The sequence below is a fragment of the Zosterops lateralis genome (assembly GCF_965231275.1).
Source record: "Zosterops lateralis genome assembly, chromosome: 4".
Taxonomy (NCBI): Eukaryota; Metazoa; Chordata; class Aves; order Passeriformes; family Zosteropidae; genus Zosterops; species Zosterops lateralis.
Genome location: NC_139765.1, coordinates 68,098,844 through 68,113,945, shown reverse-complemented (window position 1 = coordinate 68,113,945; position 15,102 = coordinate 68,098,844). Strand labels below are relative to the sequence as shown.

Genomic DNA, 15,102 nt, shown 5'->3' with positions numbered 1-15,102 from the left:
TTCTGGCTTATTACCTAAGAAACCACGGAATTAGGTAATTCTAAAAGTACCGTTTAGATTCCTGTAACTGGCCTTCTCTACTTAGAGGATGGAGATTTTATGTATTTTCTGATCGAAATTCCTTTACTGTTCAAGATATCTTGAGGACTTGAAACACCTAGGACGTCAGGAGTTGGCAACATTTTTGTTGATAAAAGTACAAAAATTCAGGAGTAAAACCTGAAAAACAGATCTCTATGCCAAATATTCAAGGAAAAACACAAAACCCATTCTCCTGCACTGACTTTGGCCCTCACATATGCTCTCTCACACAGCCATTCTGCTGCTCTGTAATGCCTGCAGCCAGGAACCAGCCAATTCCATATCCTAACCCAAGTGTGTCAGGGCACACACACCACCAGACACTTTGTGAAACCAGCTGAAAGATGATCAGTGGCACTGGCACAGGTTACCCAAGGAGGCTGTGGAATCTCTCTCCATCCTTGGAGATGTCCATAAGTTGTCTGGATGTGGTCCTGGGGAACCAGCTCTGCACAGCCCTGCTTGAGCACAGGGCTGGACCAGATGACTTTGACAGGTCCCTTCCAGCCACAACCCTTTTGTGGTTTTCTTACACTCAGAGAAGTGTTAAAATGCCAGGAACAGGAGATCTGATCAAGTGTGTTGGACTATTCTTTTTTCCCCAGAGACTGAAAAAAGAATAGTTCCTTCAATTGTTTTAACCTTCCCCCCCCATAGTCTGGCAGAGCACCGAGCCTGGAAATGAGCAGCAGCTCCTTTGTCTTTACCACTGATTGCTGCTCATGGATCCCACCCAAGCCCAGGTGTCAATAGTTTAGTCTCTGGAATCAGAATGAGTTTAGACTAAGCCAGTGCCATGTCCACTGCCAGGCACATTTCCCTCAAAAGCATTTTCTTACTGCTGACACACACAACAGCAATCCTCTTGCTGCACAGAAATAATCTTCCACTTGGCTCATAACACAACTACAGAACTGGTTTTGTAAAACCAGCTACTTTCTGTTTCCTTATCTGTGAGCGTGTTTGTGGTGAGGATGAAAAGAACTCACACACAATGAACACAAGCACTTGTCCCAGGTTAACTCCCTCACCTCTTCACCACTTGAAAACAATTTTCTTTTTAACATCACTGCTGCTCTTCTACCACATGCTAATCCCAGGCACCAATAAACCTCATTACTGACAGACACACACATATGTATGTTATAGATATACCAGAGATATCTGTACTGATACTTCCCTTATGTCTCTCAAGCTTAGCACTTCTGGTTTTGTGGGTGCTTTTCAAGTAGACTTACACACAGAAAAGGTAAGATTTTGGCTTAACTGAAATTTCTCTCCATTCCAAAAAAAGAAAGGAGATGGAGTAAAACTCTTTGTAAAATCAAGATATTGGATTATGCTCTGCACTAAAAAAAGCCCATTGCAACAGCAAAACACGTGCACCCTCCCCCTCTTAATAATCAGCAGAGTAGATGATATTGTAGTTTTGCAGAATGAGGAGTAATGAGTGAAAAATATGAAAGTAAAGATTTAACTCTCCTGAAGAAAAGTGACTGAACTCTCGTCTTAATGAAAAATCAAATTTCACTAGGTAGAACTCCTGCAGTTTTGCAACATCCCCTATGAGACACTGCACATTCAACAATGGAAAATGGTCACTTTGGAAATTAGTAGAATTAACTGCTACTAAAAACCCTCTCAAATCAATTTTCAAGTGATCCCCAAAGGACTCAAAGCAAGAGCAGGGAAATCAAGGCAGCTCTCCTAAGCAACATTCCACAGAGGGGAGCCTGTGTCAAAACATCAAATGAGAATTTACGAGTCTATGTATTGCAAAGAATTTAAATCAAATATTCTATCTTGCTTTTAAGCAACAATGGACTAAAGGGCTTACAGAAACTCCACCAATATTAATCAGTTACTGCAATATGCCTATCATTTTATTTTTAATAACAAAGCCTTACTAACACTTTTAGTTAATGGAGCAATGAAAGCACAAAACTCAGAATAAAAAAGAAATAAAACAGAAAAAGAACATACTCTAATAAAATACAACTTGGCCATTTAATTAGTCCTAATTTGCAATTTGTTTTTCTGTGTGTTCCATGTAAATAATTACACCTTACAGTTAGATCACTCCATCAGCAATGCCTACACCTACCCAGCTGGAAGCTGCAGTTGGAATGCTCATGTCATCACCTCACCACTGAGCCCAATGGAAGTTCCCACAAGGGTTACAAAGTGGAGTGACAAGATCTGGCAGGGTTCTACTGTAATTCCATTTTACAAAGTGTTGTGTGTGGTCGTGAGCCAGAAGATAATTAATTTGCTGAAGGTTAACATGATCAGTTGCAAAGCCAGAAGAAACCATAATTGCCGATTTTCAACAAGCTACGCTGAAAAGAGTAAACCCAATTTTGAACAATGCTCCTTTCTTGAAAGCCAGTGCACAACCCACCCTCCTGCCCAGACCTCTGTCAACACAACCTGAAACATTTATGGCAGCTCTTAATAAGAGTTAAATGTAAAAACTCAGGCTGGGTATAATTTGGGGCTTGCCAGTATGTAAAGACTGGTCTGACTTGTGCCACAACTAGCTCATGTCTTATGTCCAAGCTTAAGTCATCCCTTGTTCTTCTCTTCCCAAGGGTGTAGCTGGCATTTGGTCTTTTCATTACAATTTTCCTCTTTTCTCAGTGCTGTGAAAGAGCAGCATTGTGGCCACAAAGCAGTGGTCACTCACCTACAGGTTTGTCTTTGAGGAGCTGCAAACACTGCTGAGCTCAGCCATGCCAGCCCTGCAAGCAGCTGTTCCAGAGGCGCTGGGAGCAGATCCGCATCCTGCTGTTCAGGGGACACAGCCAGCCTTGTGTGTGAGCACAGCATAACCCAGCAGCCACGGAACAACAGAGACACAGCCCCCGTGGAAAAACACAGGAGCTTTTCTACCACATGCAAATCATTCTATGGTCTTCCACCAAAAGATTACATTTCTTAGGGCTCCTACTGTGGCTAGAACTGATCCCACTGTAACGTATAATCTGTTTCACCTACAGCTCATGAGTATTACTCCCACACTCCCTCTGAAATCCATGACCCTTCCCAGCACTAGCCCAAGCCTTTATAATTATGTCTTAATAAAATATGCTGCAAATCATCTGCTGCATTATGTGGTAAGATCAGACACTTGACCTCAGAAGCAGTATTGACAGATGAAAAGCAGAAATATTTTAGGAATTTTACCCTCAACCTAATGTAAGTCAAGGCATCCTTTTACACCAGTGGCTTTTCAGGTACTGGTTATGATTTTATAAGCAAATTTAGCTGAAAATGCCTTTTTTTTTTTTTTTTGATCCCTTGTACTTTGAAAGTATATTATGCCTGCAGTTCTCAGAGGCTTTTGAGAACTAAAATAACCCTTCTGTACCCTGATGTTGCTCATACTTCTTTTAACCACGACAAGCTACTAAACACACAAGCAAAACCATCTTTCAGCAAGACTGAACATAGCAGTTCTCTGCGATAAATTTCTTCTTTGCTTTCCCAATGCCATAGATCAGAATGACATATAAAAATCATTTTTTCCCAGCAACATAAATCAAAAGAACATTAAAAAATTCTCTGAAATGTTGACATTATTTCCGACATCATTTCAGATTTCCTGTTTTGAACATCATAATTAGGGGTAGAGTATGAATGTTTTCCCAGCACTAAGATTTGCAGCATCAATTTAAAGAGTAAAATGGTTCTAATACTTTCAATTCTGACACAAAGTAGAACATTTCATGACAAGAGCTATGTTATCCATGTTAACAGACTTATATTTAAGTAGTCAGTTGCCATACTGCACTAATTATGTTAAGTCTCCTGATTAATCATTTTTCTCTCTGCATTAGTCAAAATTAATGAGGCAAACAATAATTATATTTTAAAATTCAGCGTTAATGATGTGAAGTCTATTCCCAGTTTAAAACATCACCAAGACAACACTCATGCAGACTCTGGATGAAGTTTTTTAAAAGAGGGCGGTTCTTAATTTTTGAGGAAGCTGGTTTATTTCTTCTGTAGGGCTGGAGAAGCTGCAACAGGTCTCTAGTTACACTTTCATCTGTATTGGTATCATTTTATACTGGCTCAAATAAAGAGATTTGTTCTTCTACACAGACGAGCTTTGAACACACTGACATACCCAGTCCAGCTCATCATTTAATTACACAGCTGATTTAACTGATTACAACAGGAAGAAAAGGAGGGTTTGTTTTTGTAATAGATGCTATTCTGCCACTTAACGAGCCCAAAGAGCTCCAAGCCAGCTCAAACACCGGCTCTGACTGAAGGTGGCAGGAGCAGAACTTGAACAGCACCATGAGAACACAGCAGCAGCTCCCCCGAGGTCCCAGCACCCACAGCCTCGGGGCTGGCACCCAAACCCCGCTGGCCCCACGGGAGAGGGAAAAGGAACCGTTCACAAACAAGCAACAAATGAGCAGCTCCTGAAAGCACCAGCTTTTACTCCCCAGCTGAACATGCACTACCAGCATTTGACTTTTCTGCCTTCTCCTGGAAGAGACGACATGAAGTGTGCAGGAATGAGTCCTTGCACAAAAGCTGAGAAAACCTCCCTGCAGCCTCTGTTCACACCTGACCTTGAGCCTCCCAGGTGCTGAGCTACTGCTCTGCCTGTGCGGGCACAGCCCCTGCACGGGAGACCTTGGCATTCATTCTCAAGCTTTAAATTCAATTCACCCCAATACACAACAGGGAAATAAAAAAACATTGTGGAAGTTGTGGCAGGATGAAAAACCATTTCTCACTTTATTGCAGTAACAGCATGTTACACCAGTTACTAAAGGCTGCTGGACAGACTGTTGTGACCCACACCACAAAGTGTGGATCTCAGCCATCCCTCCATCTACCACTGGGATACACTGAAGGCCATTTAATTAGTCCTAATTTTGGACCAAAAACCACAGTAACAGTGAGAGGAGCTGCGAGGCCCTTCTCTGTTCAACTCTAATTATCATCTTAACATACTGAAAGCATTTCACAAAAGAAACCCAAACTGAGTTACACACTGCAACTCAGTTCACTGTAGCTGAACAGCTTCCTTCAGTTACTCTTGTCTCTGAGCTATTCATCTTTGAGCAGATAAACATTTTAACTGCAGTAATAATATAAGTGGAAATAGGATCCCCTCAGGGAATCCTCCAAAAAGTCTGAATGGCACCAAGAAGCTCGTGTGACACTAAACCTTCTCTTGGTGACTCTGTGATAAGTTCAAGTCCACAGGAAAGACATCAAGGCAAATTTAGATACCTGCCTGACTGTATCAGTCATGTCTACACAGCATGGAGCTGAGTAACTGACTACTTATAATATCTGTCATTCATTTAATTAAAAACTAAAATGACGTTTAATAGAGGAGGGGAAATGCTGAAATCCCCTCTGAACATTTAAAATCATCTCAAGTGTCAGGCAGCAGTAGATCCATGTTTTTTATGTTTATAAAGTAGTTATAGGAAAAGCTGGAGGAGTAAGAGACAACCAGATGAAAGGTAAACAAGTTTGTCAAATGGCAGCAGAAACGGGGGAAGTTTCTTCATCTTTGCTACGAGAAAAGGAAGTTAGTGGTAGACAAGAAGGTTCTGTTGTTTTCAGTTTCACTGACTGAGGACTGGTAAACAAAACAAAGTAAACAGCCATGGCATTTCCCATGTGAAACAGGAATTAGGGCCTCCAAGGCTGTCCTGTGTGCCTGGTCCCAGCCAGGCTGAGGGAAAACCCAGCAGAGTAGCTGCAATAAATCCCAGTGCAATACCCACCAAGTCACAGACAGGTTGCATTCGTGCATTGCTAATTAGCAATTCATTAGCAGTATGAATTTGTTTGCCTCCACCTGGTTTTGCATCTGTTCAAACCTTTGTCAATATAAAACAACTTCAGAGTTTGGATAAAACAACCCAAAGGCAGGGAGAAAGGGGGAAGGAAAAAGATCACAAACTTTTTGGCTGTGTATCTACAGAACACTGCACCAGTAATAAAAACCTTCTGCCTACATTATATCCATCACCTTTATTTTTTTTTTTTTTTTTTTTGCTAGAGGAAGCACCAAATTAGATTTTAGATGCAATTCATCCCTAAAACTTAGGAGAGTATGCCAAAAAAGGTCTTGGTCCTTTTCCCTAACCTTTGACTCCAGTTAAGTACAGACAACACTGAAATGTCAGCACCACTGAGAGGCAGGCACAAAGCTGTAGTAGAAACAGACCACAAAACACAAATGAAAAGTCATTTATTTGAATCTTTGATTTTTAAAGGACAGGAGAGAATCAGAACAGAATTTTCCAAGGAGGTTCTATATCTCCTTCAAGAAAAAGATCACAGCAAGAGGAACCTTTGGATACTATGAAAACATTTTACAAACATCCAGTGTTGAGGTAAGATGACAATTATTAATTTATACTGCTGTTGCACAGGAACAATAACTTTAATAATCAGTGCATTAACGGGCATATCAGTAACACTTTCTGTTTATTGTATTAGAAGAAGATAAGCACTGAGGTACTGAGGTACTTCAGTAACACAAACCCACCACTAAGTTTTCAATGCTACTTCTCTGAAAATCAGTACTTTTATTTCAGTACCAATGCAAAATGAACTGCAAACACATTCTGTGAACACCTTAACAAGTTCCTACTGCAAAACAAACATAATGTTAATTCTACTCTAAGCCTTATACATGGGCATCAAGAAAAAAATCCATTTGTTTATGCTGCAGTCAATAATGCACTGAACCTACTAATGATGGATGATCTGATTTAAAACCACTACACTCTGTTAAATAAACAAGCCAAACCAAAGAAAACCACCCATAACCCAGAAAAATCTAATTGTCACAGATTCTCCTATCTCAACAGAAAATTACCTGAAATTTTAAGAAGTGGTTTTAAACACAGTAAACTGAGAAAGCTTAGTTCATCTAATACAAACACTGATGCAGTACTTTGGAAATCCCTATTCCAGGTTACAAGCATAAGCTCTAGGACAATACATAAATAAAGCCTTTTATGGATTCCAGTCCAGCCCACAGAACCCATTTCATTCCCAATAGATTCCTCTCAACCTCTGTGACTTTCACATCCCCCACAGAATCAAATCCCCAGGAAGAGCCAGGACTTGGCTGAGCCTGTGAAGCTGCACCTGGCAAACAGGATCCTGCTCCCTGGGAAAAGCTGCCCCAGTGCAGAACCCTCCCCCAGGGCAGACATGAGCTGTTCTCTTCACCAGAGAGAAGGAGGAACAGCACCAGCTGGGATTTAAACACACATCCATCCACCCACTGTCTGCTGTGCCTGCAGACATGCAATTAAGAGATTCAGCACTTTGTGGAGGGTTCAAGTTCTCGTTTGTGCAGCTCAGACAGACCAGGAGCAACAGGGCTGACTGGTTACCCAGGTATGGACCAAACAACCCAACCTGCACAAGACAACAGCTTCAAGCTCTAACTAAAACCTGCTGCAGAGAGAAAAGTCAGAGGTCAAAGCTCTACATGAGACTATATGGCCTTTAAATCCTTGTTTTGACTTAGAGGCAGACACAGTGGTCAGGCAGGAAACCTTCCCATGAGGGGCAACACTCACTCTGACATCCATCGACCTCACGTGGAAATCCAGCAAATTCATCAGTGAAATTTTCAGCAGTGGAGTTAAACCCAAAATTACTCGTAAGAGAAAAACATATTTTGGTTATGAATTGTGGCTCCCCCTTACCACCAAAGACATTTCTTCAGTACATGTTAAAATGACAACTTTGCACTTCTGATTTTACTAAAAAAAAAGCCAAAGCCTCTTTTTGAAGCAAGGAACTGTAATGCAGTAAACCAAAACCATCTCTGCAAACATATTCCTGAAAGGTCTAGCAATAGGATGGGAAATGAAGAGGATGAAAATGATGAATGTTCCTTCAATTACAGCATTTTGGAAGAATAAGGAGCTATCACTCCAAGGGCTTCAAACTGGATGAAAATCCAACAGCCTCTCATCAACTCTTCCCTTTTCACCAGATGTACAGTTGTCATCTGCTGTCACACAAGTCTGAAAGTGAAAGAAAACTACCAAATATTTCTCCTGTTTTAGAGTTCTCTGAAACCGTTAAATTTAACAACAAACTTCTTGTTATGACAACAAGTTCTTGAAAGAATTTACAAACAACTCAGTCTCCCTTAAGGCTGGCAGAAAAAGGAGAAATATAATTTCTAACTAAAATTTGGTTTACTATAATCCACACTAAAGACAACAGCTTTTAGGGTGCATTAGTCATCAGTATAAACCCTACTCTACTTAAATAGTGAGCAGAATTTCTACACTTTCTCCTCCTCTAGCTCACTTTATTCCCTGGCAGAGAAAAATCCAGGGGTGTAACTATTAAACACTATAAAATTACTCACATATTTGCCACCACCCACTGTTTTGGAAGAGCACACAAAGCCTGAGCGTTGACAACAGGAACCAGTGGTTCATATTATTGTGATAATATGTGCTATAAATGTAGAAAAACAAAAGCATCAGAGAGTACTTTGTACCTGAGGTACAAGAGGCTGTAATCCCAGGGTAACAGTCAGGCCACCTCAGACACACTGATGACAGGTTTCTCTGAAGAATGAGTCAGCTGCACGCCCTGGGGAAGTTCTCTCTCAATTAAAACAGTATCACAAACAGCCATTATTATTATTATTATTCAGGTGTTATTGAGCACAGGTGGTGTTTCACTGAATCACCAGCTCCAACAAAGACTAAGTCACTTTTCCTCAGATAAACAGACAGGATTTTAAGCAAAGGCACAAGACAAAACACATGGATTTGAAACTCAGCTAATCAGGCTTTACTAAATAAAAAAAAAATCTTTGGTGGGATTGCAATGAGAGGTTCCTCTCCCGTTTGAGAGGACCAAATCTGTTCTGATTTGATGGAAGGACATCATCCAGCCCAAGCACTGCTGCTGACCTTGGACACTGTGACCTTTACCCTGGCACAGAGCCCACAGCCAGGCAGGACCTGTGCCATTGTTTTCTGGTAATGTAACACCTCCTGAGACTGGAGGAGCAGAGCAGTGAGAATTTAGAAGTCACACCTAGTGACAGTACAAATGCAAGCAATAAGAAAAGAGGATATGGAAAGCAGGGAGGGAAGTGTGATGTTTTAGCTAAGGAATGACATTTTAAGAGGATGATTTACCAAATTGCCAGACTATAATTAGTTGTCAAGTTAAAGCATGCAGAGGTCATCACCAGTAAGGGGTATGGGATTACAACATTTCAGCAAATCTGAGTTACCAATTTTCCCACCACCCTGCACCTGTTTTCCTCCTTCACACCTGTATGTTACATCAGCACCATGTGGTACCTCTTTGCTTACACAAGCAATACTGAAATGAAAGAAAAAAAAAATTAAAAATCAAAAGGAGAACTCACACAGGCAAAATACAGATGCAAAACAACTGCACATTCTTAATAAGATGAAGAAGAAATAGAAAAAAACTGGAGAAGAATAGGCTTTGGCACAAGTTAGCTTGAAGGGTCTATGAAACGTAAGTAACTTTGAAAAGCTCAGTTTTCTCCAACACACAACTGAGACTTACCAGCACAAAAAGAATACAAATCAGGTATAAATTAACTTATTTTAAAAGCCTTTACAGTCACCCTTTAGGTAGCTCCAAGTGTTAAGGACGTAACACAGGGAACTGCCATATTTATAAGCCACTGGAGTGATGTGACTGCCACAGCTGCTTTGTGGCCACTTCAGGGCAAACAAGGACAATTTCTTATTCTTAGAGCTCAGAGGTAACTATTCCTCAGTGAAACTGGCATCTCATTACTAGTCCAACATCAGACAGTTCCCTGATCTGATTCAGCCATCAGTATTTTAAGTTCAAGCTTCTTAGCTCATATAAATAGAATACCAAATATTCACAGCCTTTCACATGGGACTGTAGGATTTAGCCCAAATTTTAATTGAAGGACATTTCACATTTGGCTCAGAATGAAAAAGAATGCTTGGGAAACAAGCTCATTGGCAGCTTTTTTTAATTGTGGAGGAAAAAATAATTTAAAATAATAAAAAACTACAGTAGATTTCATGTTACAGCCATTTTGTAATGTCTTTGTATTAAAATAAATTATTCCCAAATATGAAACTCTAAGTTGTTTTGGCATTTTTAATTGGAAACAAAAGTTTTCCCACTAATCAGAATTCAATTGATGAAAGCTGCATGACAGATAAAAGGCGGGTAAAAACAAGTTTGAGATGAAAAATAAAAAATACTGCAGAAAAGTAGTTTTAAATTAAAAAGGAATCAGAAATTGCCAAGGCAGCTTAGTCAAATAAACAAAGCCCAGACCAAACTATTAAATAGCAATTCAACAGCAGCAGGAATGATTCAGATGTATCAAATCAATGTTGTGTCCCCTTGTCCCCCTCACATTCAAGTGCATTCTCATTAGTGCTAATTTGATTATCTCTTCTCCAAGCTCCTCATATCATGAAATTATGTCACAGCTAGGATGCAAGGGATAATTTGTTGACATTTCCTAATGGTAGCAATGACTTTATAATTTCAAACACTTTCCAGCCAAAATTGCTCAAAAGTGTCCACTGGCATACCAGTAAATACTATTTCCAAACCAATTACTACACACCAGTAGCTGGAAATGTTATGAAGCTTATTAACTTTTTTTTTTTTTTTTTTTTTTTTTTTTTTAACACAGACAGATTTTACTTAGAAGTACATTAAGAGAGCATTCAAGGATCAGGCAGGAGGACATCATTCACACATCCAGTCCTGGATTTACAGTGCTTGTTGACCACATCATTGCTTTTTGTCTCCTGCTCTGGGCAGAGCTGGTAAACAGCATCATGTGAGGACAGAAAAGCCCAACTGCTGAATTTGCTCATGCTGCCATCACTGGCACCTTCAGGGAACCTGGACTGAGGAGAACTCACAGAAGACAGGCCTGGAAATTTTAAGTTTGTCCACATCCTCAGCATTGCTGTAGTGGGTTGACCCTTGGCTGGCTGCCAGGTGCCCACTGAACTGCTCTCACTCCTCCTACTCCACTGGGGGAGAAGAAAAGAGGAAAAAGCTCATAGATCAAGATAAACAGGGAGGTCACTCATGAGAAAAACCTACTTGGCTTGGGAAAACTAATTTACTGGCAATTAAAAATAGTCCAAGTCAGCCCATAACACTTGGGTTTTGCTGCCCCTTTAATCCTGACACTCTTCCCATGCTCCAGCACGGGGTCCCTCCAAAGGGACACAGTCCTTCATAAACTGTTCCTTTCCCACCAGCTGCTGTTCCTGCCAGAAAATCTGTTCCTGGAGAGGGCTCCTCTTCCAGTCTCTGCCAGGAGCCTGCTTCAGCACGGGCTCTCCAGGGGCTGCAAGTGGATCTCTGCTCCCTCCATGGGCTTCAGGGGCACAGCTGCCTCACCATGATCTTCTCCAGAGCTCTGTTGAGCTCTGCTCTGGTGCCTAAACACCTCCTCCTGCTCCTCCACTGACCTTGGAGGACCACGGAGTTGATTCACACATATTTTTCACTCTCTCACAACTGCTGCACTGTGGTTTTTAGCATTTCTTAACTATCTTATCTCAGAGGTGTCACCAGCTTCACTGATGAGCTCAGCTTTGGCCAAGGATGGGCCTGTTTTGGAGCAAAGTGTGTCTGGCTGTGTCCAACCCAGGGGCAGACCTTGGTCTCTTCTCCCACAGGCCACCTCTGCATCCCCAGCCACCAAAACCTTGCCATGTCAGCCCAGTGCAGTGGCCAAACAGAAACTCTGCCATTAACTTGGCACTTAATCTCAATTTGCAGAGCATATAGAAACCCAACTCATAAATGTCAGTCTTCAATGCTTTAGTGCATAATCCCTTTCTGTCCCTGAAATACCAAGCCTACCAGAAATTCCACTTATTTCCAAGAAAAACCTCATTAGGCTATTCTATCCCATGCCAAGATCATAAATCTGGGATAAAAGACTACGGACGTTCCACGCATTTCTATAAATAGCACTTTATTCTAAATTGGAAGAGCCCTTTGGAGCAAAGCTCCAGATCATCTCTATTTACTGTTCTCCATTTTGTGCTGGGAAGGGACTTGGAAATATGCAAACCTGGATTCCTTCCAGGTTCAACTATCTGGGAGATGCACTCCTACCTCAAAGTTATGTTCTACCCAAAGGATAAGGCCAAGGTTTGATCTAGCCTGGACAAAACCTGCCAAAATACAGAGGAATGCTGAACTGCCAGCTTCCCTCTCTCCATCTCTGCCTCCAGTGCCACACTCCCTGCCAGCATGGACACAGTTCATGAGCCACTGTTACATTAAATGCCCAGCCCGGGCCCCAGCACAGTTGTCCTTTGATTTGCCTAAGTATATTTGCTCATTCCTCCTTTTAGAGCTTATCTGCACTATTTATAGAATGGCTTTACATTCTTATTAGCTGCCAGACAATGATTTTTAATACATGTTCCATCACTACAAACACTCCTCTGCAAAGCTTTACACGTTATGTAAAACAGGCAATTATCACTGCACAGATTAGAAGGTCACTCCAATGCCTATAAACTAAATAGTAGTGGGAATTGGAGTCTGTGTAGCTTATTTTCTTTTTCATCTATAGATTTGGCAAGCTCCAGAGTAGCATTCATCCCACGTATTTCAAACCCTAGCCAGGGTACTAATTCACGGCACAGAATTGACAAAAACATATCTTTGATTTGTGCCATGTGTGATCCACACTACACTCTGTGAACAGAAAACAACATTTTCTTTTACCCACTGATGTGACATGGTGGCTTCAAGACTTGATGCAGCTGCAGCATAGATGGGGAGATTTTACAAAACATTTAAAAGTCTTTTCAACATACAGCTGCCATCAGAAAAAGGAAAGGATTAGTCAGGTTTTTTTTCTTTACAGAAGGAGAAAAATTAGGGCACGGAGCAAGAGTGCAGCCATTTATACATCACACAGCAAAGTGCAACGCCTGAAACCAGCAGTTACTGCACACTGGGGAGCCCTGGAAACATCCCAGGAACACCCAACACTTGAAAGTGATGAAGAATTGTTCCACCAATCCAAACAATGTGACTTTAAGTGAAACAGAAAATATTTCTCTAGGAGAGATCACAGCATATTCAAGTTACCAAAGTCCCTTCATTATCACAAACAGTATTTCCTCTTCTATCAGCAAGAGGAAGTCTCAGATCAAGGCAACTTCTCACATTCCAGTTGAGACCTGTGAACTGCATTATAACCATCTCCTTCAGACCCCAGCTATTTCCCACTCAAATGAGGCTTAGCAACAAAAGCTTCACTTCCAATCTGTGACAGGAATAAGTAAACCAAAATTAAAACTTTGAAGAATTTTTTTTCTAAAAAATAAGCCTGAAACTCAGCCTTAACCTCTGTAAGATACTTCTGACTAAGTTCAGATTAAAAAGTGCTTGGAGAGTGCCCTGTAGTCAAAATATTTTGAGGGAAAAATCAGCACATAGTGATATGGTGAAACTTGCCTGTTTACACTCATGTTCCTTTTCAAATGTTTACATACTCATCTTGCCTGATATATTAGGTGAATCTCAAAAGAAAAATGTCTCATCTAAAAACAAGGAAAAGAAAACCCTGATTTCCCCATCAGTTTCCAAGGAATAAAAATATTTGCCAGTCAATAAATGCAGAAAGCTCTGTGTGATCTGACTTGCCCACAAAATTTACAGGACTTTGCTAGTTGCTTTTGGAAAAATAATAGGCAGAAAGGTCACATTTGAAGACTCCATGTTCAGATACCTGGTGCCTGCAGTGGAAGGAGGAAAGGAAGGGGCAGCCATCACTTAAACCACATAGCATGAATGCTAAAGAAAAAGACATTTGATTTTTAGATCCTTTAATAGAAACCCATTTTTCAATAGTGAATTAAACCACAGGGAAATAAGGAGACTGCTTTTCCTAGTATTCCACTTACATTTCATTAATATCTGCATTAGACTCTAATAGTCCAGTGGCTAATGTGCCATAGGAGAGGAGCATCCAGATTGTGATAATGTGTTGTTTGGAAAGCACAGACAAAAAATTACTGTTAAACAAAGAAAAAACCAACACACCAAACAAACAACAAAACCCAGCACCACACAGGCAATGGGAAGAGAGGGAAAAATATCAACTGCAACACACAACTCTCACTCCCCAGGGATGTACAGTTTCAACTGTGTGAACCAGGGTGATACCTGGCTTAAAAGTTGCAAAACCTCTGAGGCCTTCAGAACACCCTGAGACTAAAGGAACAGGTGAATCCCATGTTGCAGATTATTATCCCATTATTGCTCAAACCACCAATTCCATGTGAAGTGTGCACTCGAGCTGTTAACACCTTCAGCCCAGCAGTGGTATCAGACAAACAAGAGTATCCAAAGTCCACAAGCTGAACACCCATGAGCTTCTCCCCACAGACAGAATCTGCTCACAGGAGCTGTGGCCAGTCAGCCCAGACTCATTTTACACCAAAGGCCACTTGCACACATGGAGCCCTTGTGGCAGGTCCCAAGATTTACACTCCAGCTTGGGTGCAGAGTTAAGTGACTGTGACACAGGGGTCGTGCTCTTCTTCGTGTGCAATCAAGTGCCTGCACATTTATTTCCTTTTATTTGTGCTGCCATGTAATAATGATACAAAAAATAACAGCAGGGGAAAAAACCTGCATCACCTGGGACGTGAAGCAGAAGGGACCAGAATGTGCTCCTTGAGGAAATTATTTTCACCAAGGACCTGCCCCCTCCAGGTAGTGCTAAAAATGCTTTGTTAGCTGCTTTAGCAAGGAGACAGCAGCAGTCTTAGGCGTCTGTGTACTTATTTTCTCATTTCCACCAAGAATTTAATTAACTGACATTAATTAAGTTTTCTGTTTGATCTGGAAATTCAGTTCAAATTAACATTTTTATGGATAGTTTAATACTAATGCTGACAGATAATTTCCTTTAGAAGAAACTGCTTGGACTTGCAACAAGAAGGACGAAATAGTGGA

At 40.9% G+C, this 15,102-nt stretch overlaps 1 protein-coding gene across 3 annotated transcripts in view; it reads right to left on the bottom strand.

The window, feature by feature from the left end:
- Nucleotides 1–15,102, bottom strand: part of USP6NL (USP6 N-terminal like) — a 112,540-nt gene that overhangs the window by 66,556 nt on the left and 30,882 nt on the right. The gene's annotated exons all lie outside the window — the stretch shown is intronic.